The sequence below is a fragment of the Rhinopithecus bieti genome, unplaced genomic scaffold, assembly GCF_001698545.2.
Source record: "Rhinopithecus bieti isolate Rb0 unplaced genomic scaffold, ASM169854v2 scaffold_5026, whole genome shotgun sequence".
Lineage (NCBI taxonomy): Eukaryota > Metazoa > Chordata > Mammalia > Primates > Cercopithecidae > Rhinopithecus > Rhinopithecus bieti.
The window spans coordinates 1,052,454-1,078,065 of NW_016804667.1; the positions used below are offsets into that span (position 1 = coordinate 1,052,454).

The following is a 25,612-nucleotide window of genomic DNA, read 5'->3' on the forward strand; positions in this document are numbered from 1 at the left end:
TCAAATAGAAAATTAATTCCAAAAGTGGTTTAATTGTTTTTTCATTCAATTCATGGAATCTAAGTGAAGCTTTTGGAAGTACATTTTGTCATAGATGAAACACATGACATTATTGGAAATGCAATTGTAAATATTTTACAAGGAACAACAATATTTTACAAACAGTAAAGATAAAATTATTTGTTTTGCAGTGATCATAAGTCAACAAAACTTGGAGAAGTGCAGCATCATAGTAAAAACCATGTTCTGAACAAACTAAGAAAGTTATAGGGCAGAAATATATTTCGAATAGATCATGGATACATTCATGGTTATGTATAAATAGGCTTACATATTCTACAAATCAAAATGTAAGTGGTAATTTTAGAAATAATTTTATTTTGAAGTTCATTTTGAAGAGAACTATTTTATGGTTTCACCAATAAAATAAAAACAATTAATTCATTGATGTGAAATAATTTTAAAATTCTAGACTTTTCATTATGTTTAGCATTCTATTCAGCTGCCAGATCTGTCTTGGTTTGGATAATCAGTTATGTGGTTATTCTACCTATTTTAAATAGAAAGCATATGTATTGTCCATTCATTGAACCAAGACATAAACCTGAAAGTCATTTGAGACTCCTTCCCCTCACTGAAACATCCAGTTACTAAGTAATCTTGTTGAACTAAGTTCCAACTTCTCTGTTACTATCTGAGTTTAATGCTTTAGCATTTATCTCCAAAATTACTTCAAAAGACCTCTGCCTAGTTTCACCATCCCCAATCTTTCATCCTTTCAACCAGTCCTTCATACTTCTGTCAAAGTGATAGTTCCTTAAAATCCTTTGAAAACTTTCAATTTCCTATGGAATAAAGTTCAAACTTCCTGTCAGAGAAGGTTTCTGCCTACCCTCCACAGCTTATTTCTTGCCTCTTCCCTCCATGTACCCTTTACTCCTGTTTTATCTATGCATCAAATACATTATCCTCCTTTAGGACATGAGGCAGATGAAATGTGCTTAGCCTATACATATATTTTTTCTTCTTCTTTGCTTGGCTCTCTTACCGTAAGTTACCTTCCTCTACCATAGCAGTCAATATGTACTGTACTTAACTCCACTAGAGTCGTGAATTTGTTTTCTTCCTCCCTAAACTGTGAGTTTTATGAGAACACAAAGTCTGTCATTCCTTCCATATTCCCAGTACTAAAAGTATTCCCTTACACATCAGAGACATGAAATAAATATGTCTGGAATACGAGGTAATTCAAGATTGATTCAAGTCCTGAGGCACAGGTAAAGTGTTATATTTGAAGAAGCAAAGGGATAAATTATTTCCAGTTAGGAGGAAAGAGGGTGAGAAATACTTGAAAGATCTAGATAAAGATTCCTGAATGACAGCTATACTAAAGTTTAGACATTATTTTCTTAATAATGATAAATATTCTGAGTTTTTGAATAAGAATCATGTGTCAACACATAGTATGAAAACTATATGTAAGATGGTTTGCACAGAAGAAAAAAAGGAACCTAGTTAGAAAATTATTGGACAAGCGAGGTGAATGATAAGCAGGGCTATCCTGGAACCAGCTTGTACTGGTTTGTGAGAGCCAATTGCTAAGTTTTTGGAAGCATTGTGAGCCAGTTTTTACATATCATTATTATTAAAAGCTGAATTATATACACTTATAATTAAATAATTTACATAAAAATAAAGGTAATAAATACCCCTGAACTACTCACTTTATAATTATTTTACTATATTTTACTGTTATCTATGTGCTCAAGATAACATGTGTCTGTATGGTAGAAGTAATATAAAATGGGGTACTAATGTACATTTCTTTCCAATTCAGTGTTTCGTAGCATTATGATGGTAGCTTGAAATTGGTCACGATGAGAGTGTTTACACTATAGCAATTGGCAACTGCTACAGCTATGACGTGAGCTATGGTTTTGTTGATTGTCTAGATTTAAGGAAAAAAGAAGACAATTACAAAAATATAGATTAAATTTATAACTGTGTCATGTTTATAGCCATTCATTTCTGAGTAGCACAAAAATTTATGCAAGTCTTCTATTATAATATCAAAAGTTATTATCCAGATGTTGATAATGAACAAAATTTTAACACATCTTTATATTTGCACAACATTTATGCTAGGATTGCATTTATTCATCAATTGCAACCATAGCTTGGTTGCTATAGGTACAAGGGCTTGGCAAAAATTAACAAAAACACTGTATGAGAATCAATTGCATTTATAAAATTTACATTAAACAGTATTGTGTATTTAATCATAATTTTGAAATTGTGAACTACACAACCTTTACACCAATAAAACAATACATATAGCTTCATTTTTTTGAGATGGAGTTTTGCTTTTGTTGCCCAGTCTGGAGTGCAATGGCACTGTCTTGGCTTACTGCAAACTCTGCCTCCTGGGTTCAAACGATTCTCTTGCCTCAGCCTCCCGAGTAGCTGGGATTACAGGCATGCATCACTATGCCTGGCTAATTTTTGTATTTTTAGTAGAGCCGGACTTTACTGTGTTGGTCATGCTGGTCTTGAACTCCCGACCTCAAGTGATCCACCTGCCTTGGCCTCCCAAAGTGCTGGGATTGCAGGCATGAGCCACTGTGCCCAGCCATTCAGAAATCTTGATTTGGATAATTAAACAATAATGATCATATGTATGTTTTTATATACATATGCAGGAATGCTGACAGTTAAACATTTAGCATCACACTGCTGGTAGTATGACTTCCGTAGTAGAAATGGAGGGAAAGGATACCTTTAAAAATATTTGGAGGTGTAAAAACTGATTAAATGTGATTCAGAGGTAAATACAGTTTTGAGGGCTATTGACATATGTAGTTTGGAGAAATATAAAGAACAAGAAGAAAAGACTTAAGAGAAATAATGTTCAATTATTGATTGTTGCGGCTTCCAGTGGAATGTGCTTAGTAGATCAGGTGAAATATTCATATTGAGAGATGTACAGATTTGAGAGTTACCTGTATGCCCTCAAAGTCATTGTAAAAATGACAAAAGAAAGAAATTGGTCTAGAAAAATCTTTGAGAGAAAACTCAATATTAGAGGAAAGAAGAAAAAGGATATACAGAGAAGGTATCAAGAGTAGCCAGAGAAATAGGAAGAGAGCTGGAAAACCAGAGAAGTCTGGTGAAGAAGGAATGTCAAAAAGGACCTTATTGATGGAGATAGTAACATGCAGAATTCATCATCAGACTCTTGTTGGTGTTTTGTTTAAAATGTAACCTAGAGGGAAAATAAAAGGACTTAGATTGGAACAGGTCAGCACAGTGGACAGTAAAAGAGCGTATGATGTAAATATTCTCTTAAAAGAATAGAGAGCACCTAGGTAATTTCTCTTTCGGAATATCTGTAGGTCTGGCCTTGGGAACTATGAGTCTGCTCTTTCAACATTAGAACTACTAATCCCCAATAAAACTCTAGAAGGTTACATTTAGATTATCTTGGCAGAATCATGAAGGTAGTCCATAGATTCGGAGACCGGAAGAGTCCTTGAGATAATTTGCATGCCAAATACCTCAAAATTGAGTCATAGCAGTTGGTAACTTCTGGTATGATCTCAAATATTCACATGATAGCAAAATACAGTAGTTAATCCAATTGCTTACAAGATAAAAGACATGTGGACTGCACCTAACACAGACACATACTCAAAACTGCAGTGAAAACTTTATTTGATATATGCTGTAACAAAAAGTGCATGTGGGTACAGGGCACTGTGGGTTGCTGGGTAGCCAGGACACAGTGAAGAGAGGAGGAGCAGTTGGCCACTGAATAAGCTTCTCAAATGATGCCCACAGCAGTTATCCTGTTGGAAGAAGGGACTGATAGTTCCCAAGGCATCCCCCAGCTTGTGAGTAACATCAGTGCCTGACACGTGATTGCTGAGAGTGGAAGAACCACCCTGGGTTCTTATGGTGCAGATAACCTTATTATGGATGGCAGAGGCAAGCAACAATTTTCCTGAAGCTTCTTGAAGTTGTCCATCCTGCAACAAAGACTTCAATGGGCATTGCCAAATATCAAGATGCTGAGGTGAGTAATGGCACCACCTCAGTGACCTTGCTGGCTGCAGAGTTTCTGAAGCAGGTGAAACCTTATGTAGAAGAAGGTTTGCACCCGAAGATCATCATTCCAGCTTTCTGAACAGCCATCCAATGGGCAGTTAATGATAGCAAAGAGATCACTGTGACCATGAAGAAGACAGAAAAAGCGGAGCAGAAGAAGCTGTTTGGAGAAATGTGCCATCCTGCTCTGAGCTCCAAGCTCATCTCCCAGCAGAAAGCCTTCTTTGCAAAGATGGTGGTTGATGCAGTGATGATACTCGATGGTTTGCTGCAGCTTAAAATGTTTGGAATCAAGAAGATACAGGGTGGAGCCCTAGAGGATTCCCATCTGGTAGCTGGTGTTGCATTCAAGAATTTCTTTCATGCTGGGTTGGAAATGCAACCACAAAAGTGCCATAATCCCAAGATTGCACTTTTAAATGTTGAGCTTGAGTTGAAAGTTGAGAAAGATAATGCTGAGATCAGAGTCCTCACAATGGGGAATTACCAGGCAATTGTTGATGCTGAGTGCAACATTCTCCATGACAAGTTAGCGAGGATCCATCATTGTGGAGCCAAAGTTGTCTTGTCCAAACTTTCCAATGGGAATGTGGTCACTCAGTACTTTGCTCACAGGGGCAGATTCTGTGCTGGCCAAGTACCTGAGAAGGATCTGAAGAGGACAATGATGGCCTACAGAGGGTCAATCCAGACCACTGTGAATGCTCTGTCAGCAGACATGCTGGGCAGCTTCCAGGTGTTTGAGGAGACCCTGACTAGAGGTGAGAGGTATAATTTCTTTACTGGCCTCCCAAGGCCAAGACATACACCTTTATCCTACACAGTGATGCCACAGCTTATGGAGGAGACAGAACAGTTCATGCCTAATGCCATCATGATTGTCAGGAGGACCATCGAAAATGATTTGGTGGTGGCTGGTGGTGGGGCCATTGAGATAAAGCTCTCCAAGTACCTGTGGGATTAGCAAGGACTATTCCAGGAATGCAGCAGCTGGATTGGGGTGTATGCTAAGGTCTTCGAGATATCCTATGGCAGCCATGCGACAATACTGGCTTTGATACCACAAGCATTCTTAACAAGCTGAGGGCATAGCATGCCCAGAGAGGCACATGGTATGGCATGGACATCAACAATGAGGATATTGCTGACAACTCTGAGACCTTCGTATGGGAGCCAGCTATGTGCCAGGAAGAGCACTGTCATCAGAGAAATGAATTGTCTTGCACCTTGATTTTGGACTTCCCAGCCTCCAGAACTGTAAGAGATAAATTCCCATTGTTTAAGCCATCCAGTCTATAGTATTTTGTTATGACAGTTCAAGCTAACAAATACGATAGAATGTTTGCTAATTGAGATAGCTCTGATAGTTTTCAGGGCACACATAGGGCTGCCACCAAAAATATGACAAACTGGGTGGGTTATAACAACAAACATTTATTCTCTCACAACTTGGGAGGTTAGATGTTCAAAAATCAAGGTGTTGACAGAGCCATGCTCCATCTAAATGGTCTAGAAAAGAATTTTTTCTTACCATTCTCCGAGTTTCTGATGTTCCTTGGCTTGTAGCTTCATCATTCTGATCTCTGCCTCCATCTTCAGATGGCCTTCTTTTCTGTGCATGCCTCTGTGTGTCTGTCTTATAAGGATACTAGTCACTGGACTTAGGGTTCACGCTAATCCAGAATGTCCTCCTTTTAACTTAATTATATCTATAAAACCCTATTTCCAAATAAGGTCACACTCTGAGGTTCTGGGTGGATATAAATTTTGGGAGGATACTGTTCAATCCCCTACAGCTGATAGTGAAGTACAAATTTTCAGTAAATATTAAAATACTTCTAAAAATTACAGATGTGAATTTTCTAAGTAATACAAATTATATTCTGATTTATTTTGTGTCACATTCTAACTCATTTTTTTTCCGTTTCATTTAATTTCTCTTTCCCTCATTGCTCCTGTGTCAGAAGGCCATGGCTTACCCATGAGAAACGATAAACTCTCTCTTGTGGTTGATATTTATGGGAATGCAAGCTGACAGGTAAGCTGATGCACTCTTTCTTAAATATTTGACCCACAAATGTAGCCAGACAATTGAAAAAAATCTGTGTTTCCTAGCTTGTGTGGTTATATTAATATCAGACAAAGTAAACCTCCAGACAAGGAAAATTGCCAGAAATAAAGAGGACACTTCCTAATGATAAAAGGGTCAATTCATCAGAAAGACATATCTTAAATGTGTATGTGCCCAATAAAAAAGTTTCAAAATCTGTGAAGTGAAACAAGATATTCTCAAATCAATAATCACAGTTGAGCATTTTTAACACTCCACTATTAGTAACTGATATACTATCTAGACCAAGAATATTGATAAAGAGATAGAAAATTTAAACAGTACTGTCAACATATCTGGCCTAAATAACATTTATAGAACATTTCACCCAACACTGCAAAATACACGTCCTTTTCAAGTATATGTGAGAAATTCACCAATATAGGCAACTGGATAGACCAAAAGAAGTCTCAACAAATTAAAAAAAAAAAAAAAAAAAGGAAATCTGATTGAGTATTCCCTAACTTCAATAGCATTACATTAGAAATCAATACAATATATAAAAATCTCTGAATATTATAAAATGGAAAAAAAATGTTTTATCACCTTAACTTTAAAAATGAATGTCAGTGAAAGCTCTTATTCAACTCTATGAATCCCAAGTGGGGAATGAAAAATCTCCAATAAATTGTTCAAGAAAATTAACTCTCAAAACCAAGTAATCTTTTTAGAATTTATTGTTTATGGAGCTCTTTACAGTTGTCTTATGTATTGCCATTGACCACTCGCTTGCTACATCAAGAAAAATGTATTCAGCATTATAAATAATGCTTTCATATGGCCCAAGATTATTTACTTGAATATTCTATATTACTTTTCATGGTCTCATTTATTTAAAACCTCTAGGATCTCAAAGTCTTCCTGGAACCAGAGAGGGGACTGCTAATTGTCTTGGAAATGTAAAATAAACAATTTTTCTACATATGTTAGTGCCACTGTTTATTGACTATTTTCTCGGCTCTGATGTAATTGGGGTCATTAGGGAAGCAAAAACAGCTCCCATCCTGTCAGTGCCTGACCTTTAAACTAGTCGTACATTCTGTGTTACTGGATGTTAAACAAGCTAGCCCTTTCATGGCATGGTAGCTGTTGTTGCAATGCAAGCAGGAGTAGAGAGGTGCCATTCCTTGTTGAAAACTTTTTTGGAAAAAAAAAAAATAAGTCTTCTGCTGCAGACATGGTGTTCCAAAAATCAGACAAAATATATTTCATGGAAAATCTATTTTGAGTTCGACATTCATTTGAAAAGCTAAAACTAGCATCCGGATAAAAAAAGGAAGGGATGAAACATCAAACTGAAAATATCTTCCTATATTGTGACATTTTAGCAAATGTAAATGAAACCACCTTTAAGGCTGTCACAAGCAAAGAAATCCAACTGGGGTCTTGATGACTGAAGGAATGTTAAAGAATCTCTCATCAGCAGACCATAAAGAATAAAGCAAAAGCTATCAGTAATGTGCAGATGTTATCAGGATGTGACTACAGCACAACCCCGCATCCCGATGAAGAGACAAAACTGCAGATGTTTAACATATTACAGGAACTAACCGCAAATTCTGTTTTGCTTCTCCTACTTTATAGTGTTTAATTTTTTTTTTTAAAGACACATGAATTGCACTTTGGAAGAACTTCCTCCAACCTCAATCACTTTGTAAGTCTAAATGCTTCCTACTAGAATGGAGGGAGTTCTGGGTAAAGTGGCATATAAATTACTACATGAGTGTGGGCAGTGGGAAGTATGCAGGGAAGGGATGTGTTTAAGCGTTTATATGGAGGTGGTGGGAAGAGAGTGCTCATCATTGTGTGATAATGGAAGCCTAGGTGTGAGATAGAGACCCATACACTGATTTGACAACAAACCTACTTTAAATCTGCTTCAATCCTGGCAAACCAAAAGAACTCATTGAAACTTCAATTTGTTAAACAAAGTAGAACACATTTGAAGATGTGAAGCCAATAATTCTGCCCAGATGACTTTTTTTCTTTTAAAGTTATAGATAGAGTAACAGTTTGATAGATAATTTATTTACTTTCCAAAGGAATTGTTTATCTTTTACTAACTGCCCCTCCTTAGTGAGAATTATTTTAGTGGAACAGCTGGGGTTTCATGATGTTCTTGAAAATGGCCAATTATCAAATCATGAAAAGGTATACTAAGACATGTATTTCTTTCATTTTGATTAGTTAGTTTAGACATACTCATGTTGCAGGAAAATTTTGTTTTTCAAAAAGAACCCAGTCTATCTATTGTGCTCAGCTGCTGGCTTGATCCCAGGTTAGAGTGGAGGTCAGCAGCTGGGGTGAGTAGGTCAGTTTGCTGGTGCCCTCTTCTGTCAGACACAGGTCTCTGCTGGCCTCTGTCCCCTCTGCTTTCCATCCGCAGTTCTGTTCTCTCCCAAGGAGCCAGCATGACCTTGCCCTTCAGGGCCTTTATTCAGGACCAGTCAACGTCAGCTGGGTCACGTGGACTGAAGACTACAGAACAAAAACAAAAAAGGAAGAAGGGAGGTACTTTTGAAAAGAACAAGATGACCTCTTTGAGATTAAAACATAAAACACACTAAAACACACAAATCAATTTTGGCGATGGGCTTTTACTTCAAGGAAAACATGTAATTTACTTTGGAAAGAGTAAATATTAGAAAGCATACCAAAGAATGACACTCTACTTTTGGTGAAAATGATTAAGTTTGTATGTTTATGAGGATGAAAACTCATAGATAGGTATTACCTAGAACGAAGAGTGGCTTAATATGTATCCTCAAAATAATTTTCTTTGAGATTCAGGAAAGAATAAGGGCAGAAAATGGGAGTTAACATATTGTACTTTCCATAGGAAAGAGACAGAAGAGATACACAATGAAAAAGATAGTCCTGCTTGATGTTACAAGGCTTGAGTAAGTAATTCCAAACCGATTATTTAAAAACAAACCAAACCAATGGCAAAACATTTTTTGGTTTTAAAGCACACTCATCTATTTATGTCCACATGGACTAAATACAGTAGAAAGTAAACACTGTTCATCTTTAAAGGTTAGTTAATAGTGGGACTCTATACATTCTCTTCATCTCTCTCTGTTCCTAGTGCCTGGAACAGCATTTGGCACATTGAGAGTGTCCAATAATGTTGGTTAAATAGAATCATTGAACAAGAGTAAAGAACCCTGTTCTGAATACTGAACAAAGTAAAATATTCAAATATTTGAATATTTCAACACTCTCTGTCTCAGGGGCCATCTCAGCTTGTAAGAAAATTTCATGTATTTTTTATGCCAGGGTAGGCAACTACAGAGGAAATGAAAGAAATTCTTTAGCGTAAGGTTGTTCCACCTTTTGCCAAGTTGTGACCGGCTGAAAAACTCAAAACATTTTGAGGAGATGCTATCTGCCATGGGGATTACCACAATACATGTAGGATCAAAGAAAATTCCACATTTTACCCTGGTGATTAGCTATAATTAAATAAAGTAAGTCTTTTTAAACTTCATTAGCAGCAAGACATTTGCTACAGCAGAGTGGGCACAAATCATCCATTCTTAATTAAAAGATAATCCACAGGATGGCCATAATCTTCTTCTAAAAATACACCATTTCCCCTGAAAGATTTTCCTCATCAAATAAGGATAAATAACAGTTTCTATGAGTTTAAGCCATGAAGGAAGGATGCTCCTCCCGTTTGCTTGAGTGAGTGCTGAATGTGGCTGATAACATCACTTTGGCATGCTATTATCTAAAATGGTAGAATACCTCACTTCAGCAAAGTCTGACATAAATCTTTGAAAACAAAGACATTGCATATGTATGAGCTGAAATAGATATGACAGTGTTGGCACATTAATATTCCTGTCACTAGGGGGTTTCAAACTTTTAAGGAGAAGATGGGAATGAATTCAGACTGTAGCTGGTAAAATAGGGCAACACACAGTAGGACAATTAGGCATGAGGAACCATCATAAAACACGCACAGAGAAAGGATTCCCCTGCTCCCTGCCTTTGGTAAAAAAATGACTGTAGGATCATTTCTTGGGAATGCCAAGAATAATTAATTTGGCTTAGAGATCTGCATGGTTGTTCTAAACATACTAATAAGAATATTCCACAAAGACCAGTCCCAATCAATAGAAGAGAGAATGGGTTTTTCATGTGTAGCCACTGTGGTGGTTCGTGGTAACAGATGTTTCCACTTATTCCACAACAACTGTCATTAAAAGTAACTGTGAGTCCTAATTGAACAGTTCTCCACCTAGTTGGATCTGTGCAGAAAATAGTTATGTTATTGTATGTCCTACAATTACTTTCTTTTCCTGTTTTTGCTTGCTGATATGATAAGCTTTACCATGATCTTTATACTTAATTTCTCTGGAAGAAGTAAATGAATGAAAAATAAACTTGTTTTTACTCCATCTTACCCTCTAGAGTATTACTATGTGTTGGAAAGACATCTACTTAGAGATGCCAACCATTTTTAGAATATCTTTGTAAATCATCAATTTCTAGAAAATCACTACTTACCAAGGAAGATGACATAACTGTTGTATTAGATTACATTCTGCATCGGTAATTCTGTATGCTAAGAGTTATTCAACACTATGTCTTAATGAAAAATAGTCACTAAGTTTCAGTTCTGGTGTTTGAAACTTATGTTGAAATGTTAGAATTTTTCTTTTGATAAAACATATGTGTTGATCTGGTGAGTGGAAATGAGGGGCTGGACTGCTTGAAGGCTTTTACCAAAAGCTTTTGGACACAGTGCTCTAGCCCTGGGAGGCTTGGTCTGAGACCTGACAGCAGTCGTCCAGATGGAGAAAAAAGGCTTCAAAACCTTCCTTTTTGACAAAGAGACATGAAATAATATCTGACAAAGCCATCTCAAGCAAATATGATGGCAAGCCAGCAATTATGTAGGCTACAAAGGAGAGCACATCTCACTTCCAAATGTCTTTTTTTTTTCTTCAAATTTTACTTATAACAACTCATAGAGGCGCTTAGGTCAGTATTTTTAGAAACAATTTAATGTATGACTGTGCCTTAGGTTTGGTTAAACTCCTTTATTACACTAATGCTATTTGTCATTTCATGCATATGTCAGCATTGTTTTTGAATGGCAAAAAAAAAAAAAAAAAAAAGGCTGGGAAGAAACCAAGCACAAAGAAAGGCTCTTGCAGCTCACTATATACAACTTTATTTTAGAAAGAAAGAAAGATTCCAAGAAGATAGGTTATATGACACTTGCAAAGCATTGGGATCTCTTAAATGCAGTCATATGTTGAAAGAAATAAATTAAATAATATTGGACCAAAAAAATGACAGCAAAATTGACCAGGTCAAGCTGCATAGCTTCCCTCTTTAATCTCAGACTGTCTGCAAATATATTGTTCTTAATCTTGGAAAATAGGTAAGAGAAAAGCTTTTCCAAAGATCTGAAAATATTTTGTTTTGTTAGTACAATACTAAACTGTGAAGAATTTACATGTACAAAATAAATTTTGATTCAAACTTACACATAAATCATCATTAAAAGCATATATACTCCATGAATTGAAGTCCAAGTTTCAACTAGGATGAATAGTAATAATAATAATAATGATAAATGAGATGAAACGTATACTTCACAAATAACTGCAATATATGCTTCCTCAAAATGTTTCCTTTTTTGTTTCATAATAATCAAGCTGTTCCTGATGGAAGATACATCTCAAATAAGCAAAGTGCTCATGGTATAAAATTATTGACACGAATTGTAAATGAAAACAAAGCTACTTGGTCCGTTAAAATGTTCTCTTTCATGTTGATTTATTGCAGAAAAATAATAAATTGCAGCCTCTTCTTTTTCCTCTGACATATTTGGGATACTTTACATGACTTTGAAAGGGCTTAATTATTTTACCACCCACTGTAGAATATTCTGAAGAGGGGAAGAAAAACATGTATTTACTTTCCTGTGGCCATTTCTTACTGTCTGATCCATTGCTTGGGAATACCAAATATATTGTTTAATGGGAAAGAAAAAAATAAATCAAAGATATCAAAAATTATATTAGAAGTTACTTGATAAGAGGTAATCAATCCATTCACCACATGGTCTATAGTATAAAGACACTGCAAGTTCTCTGATACCCACATCTGCTAATCAAGTTACTAGTAAAGGGGCTGTAGATAAGGATGCTCCTGAAATTGACCATAAATACTAGTTACTATTTAAAAATAGTAAGATGTAGTCTTACTAGAAAGACTTACTACACTAGAAAGATGTAGTCTTCTCTACCACATTCACACAAAGAAGTTTCCTTATACCCTCACTATTTCTTTCTTGGGATAACCTCTTTTGTTCTATCAGATTGTAGAGATTGAATTTGTTGTGAAATTATGTTTTCTGCTAGCTATGAAAGAACAAGAATTTCAGTATACCACTGAAAAAGCCATCATATTCTTTTATTTATTATGTATAAAGCATCTATTATGATTTAGACACTTACAAAAGCTAGCATTTATTAAAACATTTCAAATATTTAAATATGTTTGGTTTCAAAGATAAACTATATTATATCTTGTTTGTTTGAAGATAAACTATATTATATCTTGTTTGTTTGAATAAAATGTTTGTCTCACTTTTTAGCACACCAGATGCATTTCCTTGTTTGACTTAAACAAAAACGGTCATGGGTTTGATTTTATATGGAGTTAAACATTTAGTAAAATAGCTGTTTTATATGAAATGCAGAACACAAATATCTGCAAACAAATGTGAATTTGGTATTACCAATGAAGAATATACCCTAAGTCACTGGTACCATTTAATCTTATGTGCGATAGCATTTTCTTATCTAGCAAAACAAGTCCTCCATCATCTGTTACCATTTTATATAAAATAAATAAAACACCAACTTCTTTTCTTATCCATGCATTGCTTATTCCTTGAAAAAACAGATACGTTTTATAAAAGAAGTTGTTATATTAAGATGTATGTCTGCTTTTCTTCAGAAGACAGATTAGAGTGCTTCAGCTGCCACTAAAGTTGTCGCTCTTTGTAACAAAATGTAATGCTGCATATATAAAAATGCAAAGTGTAATGTAGAGTCAAATGTCTCTCAGCACAAGAGTTGTTCGTTTTAGCACCCATTTTGTTGGTATTTATCAACTTACTAATTATAGGCAAATTGCTTCCAACACGAAAACTGTGATGATTAGCAGTTTTTTCTGCTAACTCTAGTCTACTGTAGTTCCGGTAAAGAATGTCAATAATCCAGATTCCTTTCTTTTCCTGGCTTAGAATGTGTAAAATAAATTCATCAGGCTAGCATTTCTCAACTTTTGGGAAACGTGGTTTGGAAGGATGGGGGTGGGAAGAGGAAAAGGAATGGATAGCTAATCAAGAAGGTCTACATGCCTCTTCCCATCAATTGTGCAATCTTGAAGGCATACTTGAGACTAATCTGTCTATCACATAATGGAATTAGGTAATCCCAGTCTTACTAACCGAGTGAATACATTTGTGCATTGCAAGGGAAGTGCATCAATCACTAGAATACAGCATAAGATACCTATATTAAAGAAGGGAGTAAGAAAGAGTTTTAAGAACTAGCTCACATGCCATCACTGATAACCAGAAAATGGGTGGCATATATTGTTTTAAACCTTTCACAGAACTATGCAGCAGAGCTACATCATACTGCTTGGTCAGACATAAAACAGTTTGTAACCTTCAGCCTTCCATTACAATCCTTTAAAGTGAGCTCAAATGAAAATGGGAGGAACATGCCAATCTAGAAAATGTTTTCATAACATGCAATGCAATAAAAGGTTGAATTTTCTATCACCATTGCTAATTTCACCCATTTGTTTCTCATTATAATAAGGAAACAGGATTAAATGGAAAATTTTACAGTTCACAGAATACATTACACTGCAGAAATGTCTGTAGCAAATACTGACTTAGTGTCTTAACCAACTTACATGCCTCTAAGTGACTATTTCTCCCTGGTATGAAGTTTCTATAATTTTAAAGTTATGTTGGCAGGTTCCAGTCAACAAGGATATCTGCAATGTCCTTCTTTCTCCAATACATTGCTTTTAGTCTAATTGCTTATTTGCAGTCTCAGCAAGCAGAGAGAAGAATTTTATCCTCTTTGCCTTGTCTCTGAATACTAACTAGCTGGCCAAGCCAAGGCTCTCTAAAGAGAGAAACTGCATGGGAGACACACTGCATTTGACACAGTCAAGAGGTAAAAGAAAGAGCAAAACAAAAGTCTATTCAGAACTGAATCCTGTGATATTCTCCCCATCCCCAACCCCTTTAAAATAAAGAGAAAGGGGTGAAATACCCATAAATCCATGCCTGAATGCCTGAGGATGTCAGAATAAAGGACAATGAATGACAGGTGACCGTCAGTCTAATTCTCAGTCTCCAAGTTATCACTTTTTGGCATTGTTGAACAAAAAATTGTATACATAACAAGGAATTATGTCATGAGTTCTCTATGAATGCACAGACAGTTTCAATATGGGAGAAGAACTTAAGTATTTCCACATGGGCATATGCATTTCCTTCCAGTTCTGTGTATTTTTCCTGGAAAATGTCCTGAAATTATTGTTTTTCTAATGACAAGAATGCTAAATAACTTTGGGGAAAATGCTGAAGGGTTATTAAACTGCTTGCCTTTTAATTCTTTTTTTAAGAATGGGAGATATAACTTGATATATAAAACTTCTTGCACATGTTGCTACATTTTTAAAAAAGAAATAAGAACCAACTGATGAGAGTTTTCTGTTTGATTTTAAAAGACTCTTCTCAAGCTATTTTCCCCCAAGATCTCTTTATGCTTTCATCCTCACAGACTGCCTTAATCCTCCTGTCTTTGTTGTTCCAATGTCTGATCAGCTTGTTCTACCCCACATTTGCTAGAACTGAAACTTGACTTCAGGCACTTGCAGTTATAAATCCCTACAAACCTACAGGGTTTCCAGAGAAAGGTGGAGAGTGCTGAAGCAGGAAAGGTTTTGATGGTTATTTAAATAATGTATATTAACTTGTCTGTTGCATTTACTACAGGTACAGAGAGATAAATGTGGAGTGATGGAGTAATTTGTAATTAAAATAAGTTTGGCCTCTTCTCAGATTACTGGCACACTCCAGTCTGTTGACCATCTGTAGTAGGACAAAGATTCTATTCTGAGTTCCATTGGGCTGGGTAAGAAACACAACGACACAGAGCCCCAAGTTTCTACATCTTACCACAGTGGGCATGAAGAAAGTTTATTGTGGCCACTCTTCTGATGTCAGATATAATCAGGCGTTCAGAGGAGTATAGAGATAGTAGTCTGTATCACTGCAAACACAGGGCACCATTCTGGGGAAGTGCCACTGGTGGTATCACTCCAGCAGGTGTTATTAAACGTTCTAAGCCTTTTGAGAGAAATTAAGAAGGGAAAGTGTGTAACTGAAATGAATTTTAAAAACACAGGAGTAAGTTATATCTTTTTTCCTTTTCCTTGCTATAAAGGAAAATAAATCTTAAAAGTAGGAACATGACAGAATTCTATTTCACTGTTAAAGATGAACAATAGTTTTTTCACATTTGACAGTGAAATACACAGAACTCTCTCATATGAACAATAATTTGTTCATATTTAACAGTGGAATACACAGAATTCTCTCATGTTCCTACTTTTAAAGTTTGGAAATTAAAAGTACTTGATAGGAAACAGTCATCTTAGTCTTCAAGAAATTCATTTGTATGGGAGGCTGACGCGGGCAGATCATGAGGTCAGGAGTTCGAGACCAGCCTGGCCAACATAGTGAAGCCCCGTCTCTACTAAAAATACAAAAAATTAGCTGGGCATGGCGGCAGTTGCCTGTAATCCCAGCTACTCGGGAGGCTGAGGCAGGAGAGTGGCTTGAACCCAAGAGGCAGGGGTTGCAGTGAGCCGAGATCGGCCATTGCACTCCAGGACGACAGAGTGAGACTCCATCTCAAAAACAACAACAGCCAAAAAAATAAAAAATAAAAAGAGAAAGAAATTAATTTGTAGATTATTTGACAAACTGATAATATGAGAACCAACCTTGATCTCATATAAAACTTATTTTTGCACAAAAGTGTACAAGATTCCTGGATTCCATTTTTCTTTTTTCCCCCATTTACAGTAGATATAACTTAAACTGCTTCATCTGAGTATTTATTCCAGGAGCTCAAGCAGAAATGATTATGTCTAATACCTGAAAATGTTTTCATATAGTAGCTGTAATTATTTGTACTTATTTATAGTAATTCTATTTCTACCTCTTATTTATGATGGTTCTCATAAAAAAAATCTCCTGGGGAAAACAGCAATTAAAAAATCTTCCTGTTATAATTGATATTGACAGGTTTACAGAAGCTAAACTTGAAAGTCACAGATAAAATTGTTTTGAACTTCAGGATTATAGTCTACTATTATTTTTGGTTAACAGAAAATACATGGGTATGAAAATTACATATGACAGTGATATGAGGAAAAGGTTTCATCTGAGAAGAAATTGGAGGCTAACTTTGAATAAGTAAAATTAAATCTATGCACATTTAAAGAGTGTGTTTTTGAGAGGGGATAAAATGATCAAAATTCCAAGTTTGCTATTGAGTAGTTGCATGAACATATTTTGTCATAAAAAAATAATAATTGCTATTTTTAAATCAATGGGTATTTTGTGGAATGTGAGTGGGTTTGTGTGTGTATGTGTGTGTCTGTGGTGGAATGATACTGAGAAGTAGGAAGAGTTATGTTGGGAATAATACTGTTTCATACTAGAGACTTTTCAAAATGAAGATATATAATTCTGCATTTGATTTATATTTAACAAGACCTACTATACAGTTGAGGGAATCCCAATTATTTTGAAAAATAATGACCTATGGGTCAGTCACATCTTGACAACTCCTGATGAGGGTTCAAGGAAAAAATCAGAGTCTTAAAAATACAGTAATCTAAGTAGATCACCATCATCATGTGGTGACAGCAAGCTTTATACATTTTCTGAAAAAGATAATTATTTTATGAGCTAGGTGTATCTATGAAGTTTGATAATTTCTTTTTCTAATAACAAAGAACAATGTGGTCAGAAGGTATGAAATACTTAGCTGATCATCATTCTTAAATAGTAGGTAATAAATGCTTTCCTTCTAAAAGCAATTAAGCTTAAATGCATTAGTAACTGTATTTTAGCCAATATTTATCCTCCAGGTTGTAAGGATGCAGTGTCAGGGATAAGACGCAGAGAAATGATTACTATGAGCCAGACAGAGAGGCAGCTTGGCAGGGGTGAGTTTTGTCCTCTGGATTGAAGAAAGAGAAGTTAAGAATAGGTCTGGGAAAGGAGGAAGAGCATGATGGAAGAGGAATGAAATGAGCAAAGACACAGATATGAGGATGAATATAGGTGTAAAATGTTCAGATGGAAGAGGAATGAAATGAGCCAAGACACAGATATGAGGATGAATATAGGTGTAAAATGTTCAAACCCTGACCTTCCCTTTGTAGGGATAGGTAGGTAGGTAGATAGACAGACAGAGATGGGTATGTATGGAATGGAGAACCTTATGGCTGAAGTAAAATTCTGTGATGATATTTTAGGAAAGTCTATTCTTCTGAATTGACATTATTTACATTTTATAAATAATAGAGTGACATCAACAATGGCTGGCTAGAGTTACCTGGTACTTGTCCTCCCTACAAAAAGGAACCAAAAAATGAGTAAACAACTGTATTTTGAGTACAATGACTAAGGAAGTATGCTGGAGAACACCAGGGTAATGACAAAAATACCTGTGTCACACAGAAAACCAGGATAGCAACATAAAGAGGTAAGCAAGACATCCTGCCTTTGTCACACTGCCTCCTCCACTCGGCTCAGCTCAGCGTCAGTGGAGACATCTTATGAAGGAAAGGTAAGCTGGAGATATCCAGAGGTCCCCATGGCAGCCACAAACACCAGCAATCCTGGGTGCAGGAGAGTCCCACACTCCTCATAGGCCTTTACCCCACTTTGTACAGTAGCCAGGAGTTGTCCAGCTGCATTGCCTCAGAGTAGAAGCCCACCTTGAGCAGTCTCCACCCCCATGGACTAAGCTGTTATGGCTCAGCTTTATCTTGAAACTGGACACACTACTAGAATGCATTCTTCCCCGGGGGCCAGTAGCAACCAATTCTTTCTATGGCTGAGGTCCCATTATCTTATTACCATGTTCACACTGGTGTCTGCAATACCATGACCGTTGCTGCCAAGAGCCTAGGCCAGATGGAATGAATAAGACCCCAACATGTAAACCCATGTGGCACATCACCCCTTCAGGGAACAAGCAGAGCGCTCAATAGGGTAGCCACTAAACAGTCAAATGGCTGCCTCACCCATGCACGCTTGTGTTGAACAACGGACTGGTCCACTTATCCTGCACATGTCCAGCCTGAAAGCTGGTCCTATGGTGATCCGATCCCCTCAACAGACCACTGCAAATCAACTCAGCCCTGCCATACTTGTGCTCACCTGTGTCCAGCTTGACAGCTGGTCCAGTGGTGGCTACATGTCCCTGGAAAGACTTCTGCACGGCCACCCAGTCTTGCTGTACCTGCATGCACCTGCATACAATGGCACCTGGCCTGACAACCAGTGCTGCAGTGGCTTGAACCTGTGAACAGACTTCCTCAAGGCTGCATGTCATGGCCATGCTCACATGCACCTATGCCCAGCACAACTACTTGTCTGGCTGTAGCTTCATTCCCCTAACAGACTGCTGCAGAACCACCTGTCCCTGCTGTGTTCATGTACACCTGATCTAATAGCCCGTCCAGTGGTATCTCCACTTTCCCAGAAAGACAGCCACACAGCTGCTCAGCCAGCTGTACCCTGTCCAGCAGCCAGTCTAGCAGGAACCACTGCCTTCACGGAAAGCCCACAGGACTGCCTGACAATTTTCTTTGCCTACCCACATCTGTTCCTGCATCCAGCCTGATATCTCCCCTACACCCAGCAAAACTGTGCCACAATCATCATAAACTCACATAGACTAGGCCACTGAATCTGTCACAGGTGTTGCTGACAAGGATATAGTTTAATATACTGCACAGAGACCATGCTACTGAGTCCACCCAGAATGAAAGTTAACACATCATACCCAACTGACTCCCTAAGACCTATCTACAGAAAAACTCCCTATGTAAGCTACTCCATAAAATTGGAAAAAGTAACTGTTTCTCTCAATGTGCACATATAAATGTAGGAACATAGGAAAAATTTAAAAAGAAGGAAACATGACGCCCTCAAAGGAACACAGTAAGTCTCGAAGTAACAGACTTCAAAGAAACAACATTTATAAAATGACTATAAAGGAATTCAGGCATTTACAAAATGCCTTTAAAGGGTTATTATTATAAAATAATAATCTTAAGAAAGCAAGATACAAGAACAAAAACAAAAGACAACCAATTCAATGAAATCAGTAAAACGATTCATCATCTGAATGAGAAATTCAACAAAGAAATAGAGATCATAAAAGGAACCAACAAAATCTTGGAGCTGAACAATTCAATGAATAAAATAAAAACACCATTGAAAGCTTCAACAACTGAATAGCTCAGGCAGAAAAAAATGTCTCTGAACTTGAGTACAGGTCTTTTGAAATAACCTTGTCAGAAGAGAAAGAAGAATAAGAAAGAATAATGAAGGCCTATTGGATGTACAGAATAACACCGAGCAAACAAAATTTGTATTAGAGGAGTATCGGAAGGAGAAGAGATGGCGAAACACACAGAAAACCTCTTTAACAAAATAATAGTGAAAATTTCCCAAGTACTGGGAGAGACATGGACATTCAAACTCAGGGAGCTCAAAGACCCCCAACTGTATTAAATGCCAAAAAAAAAAATCCTCTTCAAGACGCATTATAATCAAACATTTAAAAGTGAAAGAGAGAGAATTCTAAAAGCAGCAAGAGAAAAGCATCAAGTCAAATATAAGACAATTATTATTAGACTATCAGCAGGCTTCTCAGCATAAATCTTGCAGGCTAGGAGAGAAGAGGATTATATACTCAAATTTATATATTCAATTTAGCAAATCTATCCCAGAAGTAAAGGAGAAATCAAGACCTTCCAAGGCAGGCAAAAGCTGAAGAAATATATAATCACTAGACTGACCTTACAAAAAGTGTTTAAGGGAGCATTACAGCTGTAAACAAAAGAACTGTAATTACTATCATGAAAATATAGGAAAGTATAGAAATCACCAGTAGAGGTAAATCCATGTATCAGACTAAGAATACCCCAGTGATGTGATTGCACTATGAAAATTTCTCAAAATTTTAGTATGAAGTTTAAAATAAAAATCATGAAAAACAACAACAGCCATAATTAGGAGCTAAGAAATATACAACAGGTAAGTAAGTAAATTAAGGCAACAAAAACACAAATTATAGGGTGGGAGGAAAAAAGTCTAGAGTACTCTCATGTGAGCAAAATTAACTTGTTTTCAGCTTAAAATAGTCTATTATAACTATATGGCTCTTGATGTTAGCCCTGTGATCACCAGAAAGTAAGAAATTACAGCAGATAAGCAATGAGAAAGAAAGGAAACTAAGATTAGTACCAAAGAAAACCACCAAGCCACTGAGCTAAATAAGTGAGAAAGAAAGGAACAAAGGACCCAGAAATAGTCTTAGACCTAAAGGGAGAACTTGACTGCAATACAACAATAATAGGAGCCTTCAACACCCCCAGTTCCAACAGTAAACATATTATTTAGATTAAAAATCAATAAGGAAGCATTGGACTTAATTATACCATACAGTAAATTAATCTGACAGATATTTACAAAACAACCAGAAAACAATTAACAAAATTGTAGGAGCAAATCCTTATATATTAATAACCTTGAATGAAAATGGATTCAATTCCCCCAATTAAAAGTTATAAAGTAGCTGGACAGATAAAAATTATAGGAATAAACTATATGTTTCCTACGAGAGACTCCCCTCATTGCTAAAGACAAACAGACTGACAGTGAAGGGCTGGAGAAAGATATTTGTGCAAACGGAAAACAAAAGTGAGCAAGAATAGCCATAGTTATAATAGACAAAATTGACTTTAAGTAAAGAACTATAAAAAGAGACGAAGTCCATTACATAATGATAAAGGGATCAATTCAATAAGGTAATATAACAATTGTAATATATATGCACCCAACTGCAGAGCACTCAGATATATAAAGCAAATATTATTAGACCTAAAGGAAGAAGAAGACAATAGGAGTAGGAGACTTCAACATCCCACCTTCAAAATGGACAGATTATCTAGACAAAAAAAAGAATGAAAAAACATTTGACTTAAACTACATTATAGACTGAATTAACGTAAGATACATTTAAAGAACATTTTATCCAGTAGCTGCAGAATACAGATTTTCCTCAATTGCATGTAGAACATTTTCCAGGATAGAACACATGTTAGGCCACAAAATAAGCCCAAAGAAATTTAAGAAGATAGAGATTATATCAAGTATATTTTCTGACAATGATGGTATAAAACTAGAAATCAACAATAAAAAACAATTCAGAAACTGTATAAATACATGAAAATTAAATAATATGCTTTAAAAAATCCAGTGAATCAATAAAGAAATTATAACAGAAATTTAAAATTTCTTGGAGACAAATGAGAATGGAAACACATTACACCAAAACCTAAGGGACACAGCAAAAACATTCATAAGAGGAAAGTTTATAGCGATAAATGCCTACACCAGAAAAAGAGGAAAGATCTCTAATAATAATAATAATAATAATAATAATAATAATAATAATAAAGATACAACCCAAGAAACTAGGAAAACAAGAACACACTAAATCCAAAATCTGTAGAAGGAAGAAAATATAAAATGGTCAGAGCATAAACAAACAAAATAGATTATAGAAAACAATTTAAAAATTAACAAAATGAAGAGTTTTTTTTTGAAATGACAAACACAATCAATGATCCTTTAGCTAGATTAACTAAAGAAACAAGATAAATAAAATCAAAGATGAAAAAGGAGACATTACAACTGATGCCACAGAAATACAAAAGATCATAAGAGAGTATTATGAAAAACTGTGTGCCAGTATATTAGATATACAGAAGAAAGGAATACATTCCTGGATATAAAAAGATTAAATTATGAAGTAATAGAAAATCTGTATAGACCAGTAACAAGTGAGAAAATCAGTAATAAAAAAAATCTTCCATCAAAGAAAAGCCCTGGGCCTGCTGAATTCCACCAAACATTTAAAGAAGACCAATTCTCCTCCAACTATTCTAGGAAATTGTAGAACAGAGAATATTTCCAAATTCATTTTATAAGGCCACCACGACCCTGATTGCCAAACTGGACAAAAAAAAAAAACACAACAACAAAAAACTACAGGCCAATATCCCTGATACAAAAATCCTCAAAATAATAGTAGCAAACCAAATCTAACAGCACATTAAAAAGATCATTTGCTGTAATCAAGTAAGATTCATCACAGGGATGCAACAGTAGCTTAACATACAGAAATCAATAAATGTGGTTACACCACATTAACAAAAAGAAAGAAAAAAATCATATGATCACTTCAGTAGATACAGAAAAACAATTTGACAAAATTTCACATCTCTTAAGATAAAACTCTACAAATTGAGTCTAGTAAGTATGTACTTCAAAACAATAAGGGACATATATGACAATCCCACAGTTAACATCATACTGATTGGGGAAAAGCTGAAAACTAATCCTCAAAGATCAGGAACAAGACAAAGATGCCCACTTTGACCACTTCCATTCAACCTAGTAATAGAAGTCAGAGCAACTGGCAAGGGAAAGAAATAAAAGGCATCCAAATTGGAAAGGAGGAAGCTGAAGTGTCCCTGTGTACAGTTGACATGATCTTATATATGGACAACCCCAAAGACTCTACCAAGAAGCTGTTAGATCTAATAAACAAATTCTGTAACATTGCAGAATACAAAATCAACATACAAAAATCAGTAGTGTTGCTATTTTCTAATATTGTATGATCTGAAAAGGAAATCAAGAAGTCAATTTTATTTACAATAGGTACAAACTAAGGTGCTTAACCAAGAAGGTGAAATATCTCTACCCTGAAAACTATAAAACTTTGATGAAAGGCATAGAAAAAGACACAAAAAATGGAAATATATTTTGTGTTCATGGGTTGGAAGAATTAATATTGTTAAAATGTCTACACTACCCAAAGCAGTCTACACATTCAATGCAACATCTATAAAACTACCAACGTTAAATAATCCTAAAATTTTTAAGAAAACCACAAAAGACTCTGAGTAGCTAAAGAAATCTCAGCCGGGCGCAGAGGCTTATGCCTGTAATCCCAGCATTTTGGGAGGCTGAGGCAGGTGGATCACGAGGTCAGGAGATTGAGACCATCCTGGCTAACATGGTGAAACCCCGTCTCTACTAAAAATACAAAAAATTAGCTGGGCGTGGTGGCGGACACCTGTGGTCCCAGCTACTTGGGAGGCTGAGACAGAAGAATGGCGTGAACCTGGGAGGCAGAGCTTGCAGTGAGCCGAGATCTCGCCACTGCACTCCAGCCTGGGTGAGAGAGCGAGACTCTGGCTCAAAAAAAAAAAAAAAAAAAAAAAAAAAAAAAAAAAAAAAAAAAAATCCCAAACAGCCAGGGCTAGTGGCTCATGCCCATAATGCTAGCACTTTGGGATGCTGAGGTAGAGGTAGATGGATCACTTGAGGCCAGGAGTTTGAAACCAGCCAGGCCAACATGGTGAAACCTCATCTCTACTAAATATACAAAAATTAGCTGGGCATGGTGGTACATACCTGTAATCCCAGCTACTCAGGTGACTGAGGCACAAGAATCACTTGAGCCTGGGAGGTAGAGGTGGCAGTGAGCGGAGACTGCCACTGCACTCCAGCCTGGATGACAAATCAATGATCTGTCTCAAAAAAAAAAAAAAAAAAAAAAAGAAAGAAAGAAAAGAAAAATATCCCTATCAAAAAGAACAAAGCTGGAGGCAGGCATCACACTGCCTGATTTCAAATTATATTACCAAACTATAGTAACCAAAACAGCATGGTATTGGTATACAAACAGACACATAGGCTCATAGACCTATGGAACAAAATAGAGAAGCCAGAAATAAATTGACACAGTTAAGTCAACTCATTTTTGACAAAAGTGCCAAAAATGTGTAATGGGAAAAGGAGAGTCTCTTTAATAAATGGTGCTGAAAAAATTGGGTATCCATATGCAGATAAATGAAAGTGGATTCCTATCTCTCACCATATACAAAAGTCAGCTAAAGATGGAATAAACATTTAAATTTAAGACCTGAAACTGTGAAACTACTGAAAAAGAATTGAGGAAATGCTACAGGACATTATTCTTGGCAAATATTATCTGGGGGTAAGTTGTCAAAAGCACAGCGAACAAAATCAAAAATAGACAAATGGTATTACATCAAGCTCTTTGAAACAGCAATGAAAACATTAGCAAAGTGAAGAGGTGACCTACAGGATGGGGGAAAATATTTGAAAACTATCCATCTGACAAGGGATTAATAAGCAGAATATATAAAATCTCAAACAACTCAACTCCAAAAGAAAATTCAATTAAAAATGAGCAAAAGACCTAAATCAATATTTCTCAAAAGAAGACATATGAATGATCAACAGGTGTATGAAAAAAACACTCTGTATCACTAATCACCAGGGAAATGCAAATCAAAACCACAATGAGATACTACCTCACTCCTGTTAGAATGGCTAGTATCAAAAAGACAAAAGTCAGGAAGTATTGGCAAAGATGTGGAGAAAAGGGCACACTTTCACACTGTTGAGGTTGTAAACGTGTGTGGCCATTATGAAAAACAGTATGGTAGTTCCTAAAAAAGTTAAAAATAGAACTGTCATATGATCCAGCAATCGTACTACTGGGTATATATCCAAAGAAATGAAATCAGCATGTAAAAAATATAACTGCACTTCCATATTTATTGCAACACTATTCACAATAATGAATCTATGGAATCAACGTAAGTGTCCAACAAGACATGAATGAATAAAGAAAATGTGATTGAAATGAAATTGTGACAAGGATGAATCTGGAGGACATCACATATAGTAAAATAAGCCAGGCACAAAGAGACATATATCACATGTCCTCATTCATATGTGGAATCTTAAAAATTTTTATATCATAGAAGTAAAGAGTAGAACAGTAGTTACTAGAGATTGGAGAGGGGAGGGGATGGGGGACAAGGGAGAGTTTATTCAATGGGTACAAAGTTATAATTTGATGGGAAAAATAAGTTTTCATAATCTATTGCCCAGTTGGGTGACTATGGTTAACAGAAAAA

The 25,612-nt window shown here is 36.0% G+C and overlaps 1 pseudogene; it reads left to right on the top strand.

The window, feature by feature from the left end:
* Positions 1 to 3,824: 3,824 nt before the first annotated feature.
* Positions 3,825 to 8,735, top strand: LOC108528171 (T-complex protein 1 subunit eta pseudogene; annotated as a pseudogene).
* The last annotated feature ends 16,877 nt before the right edge of the window (positions 8,736 to 25,612 follow it).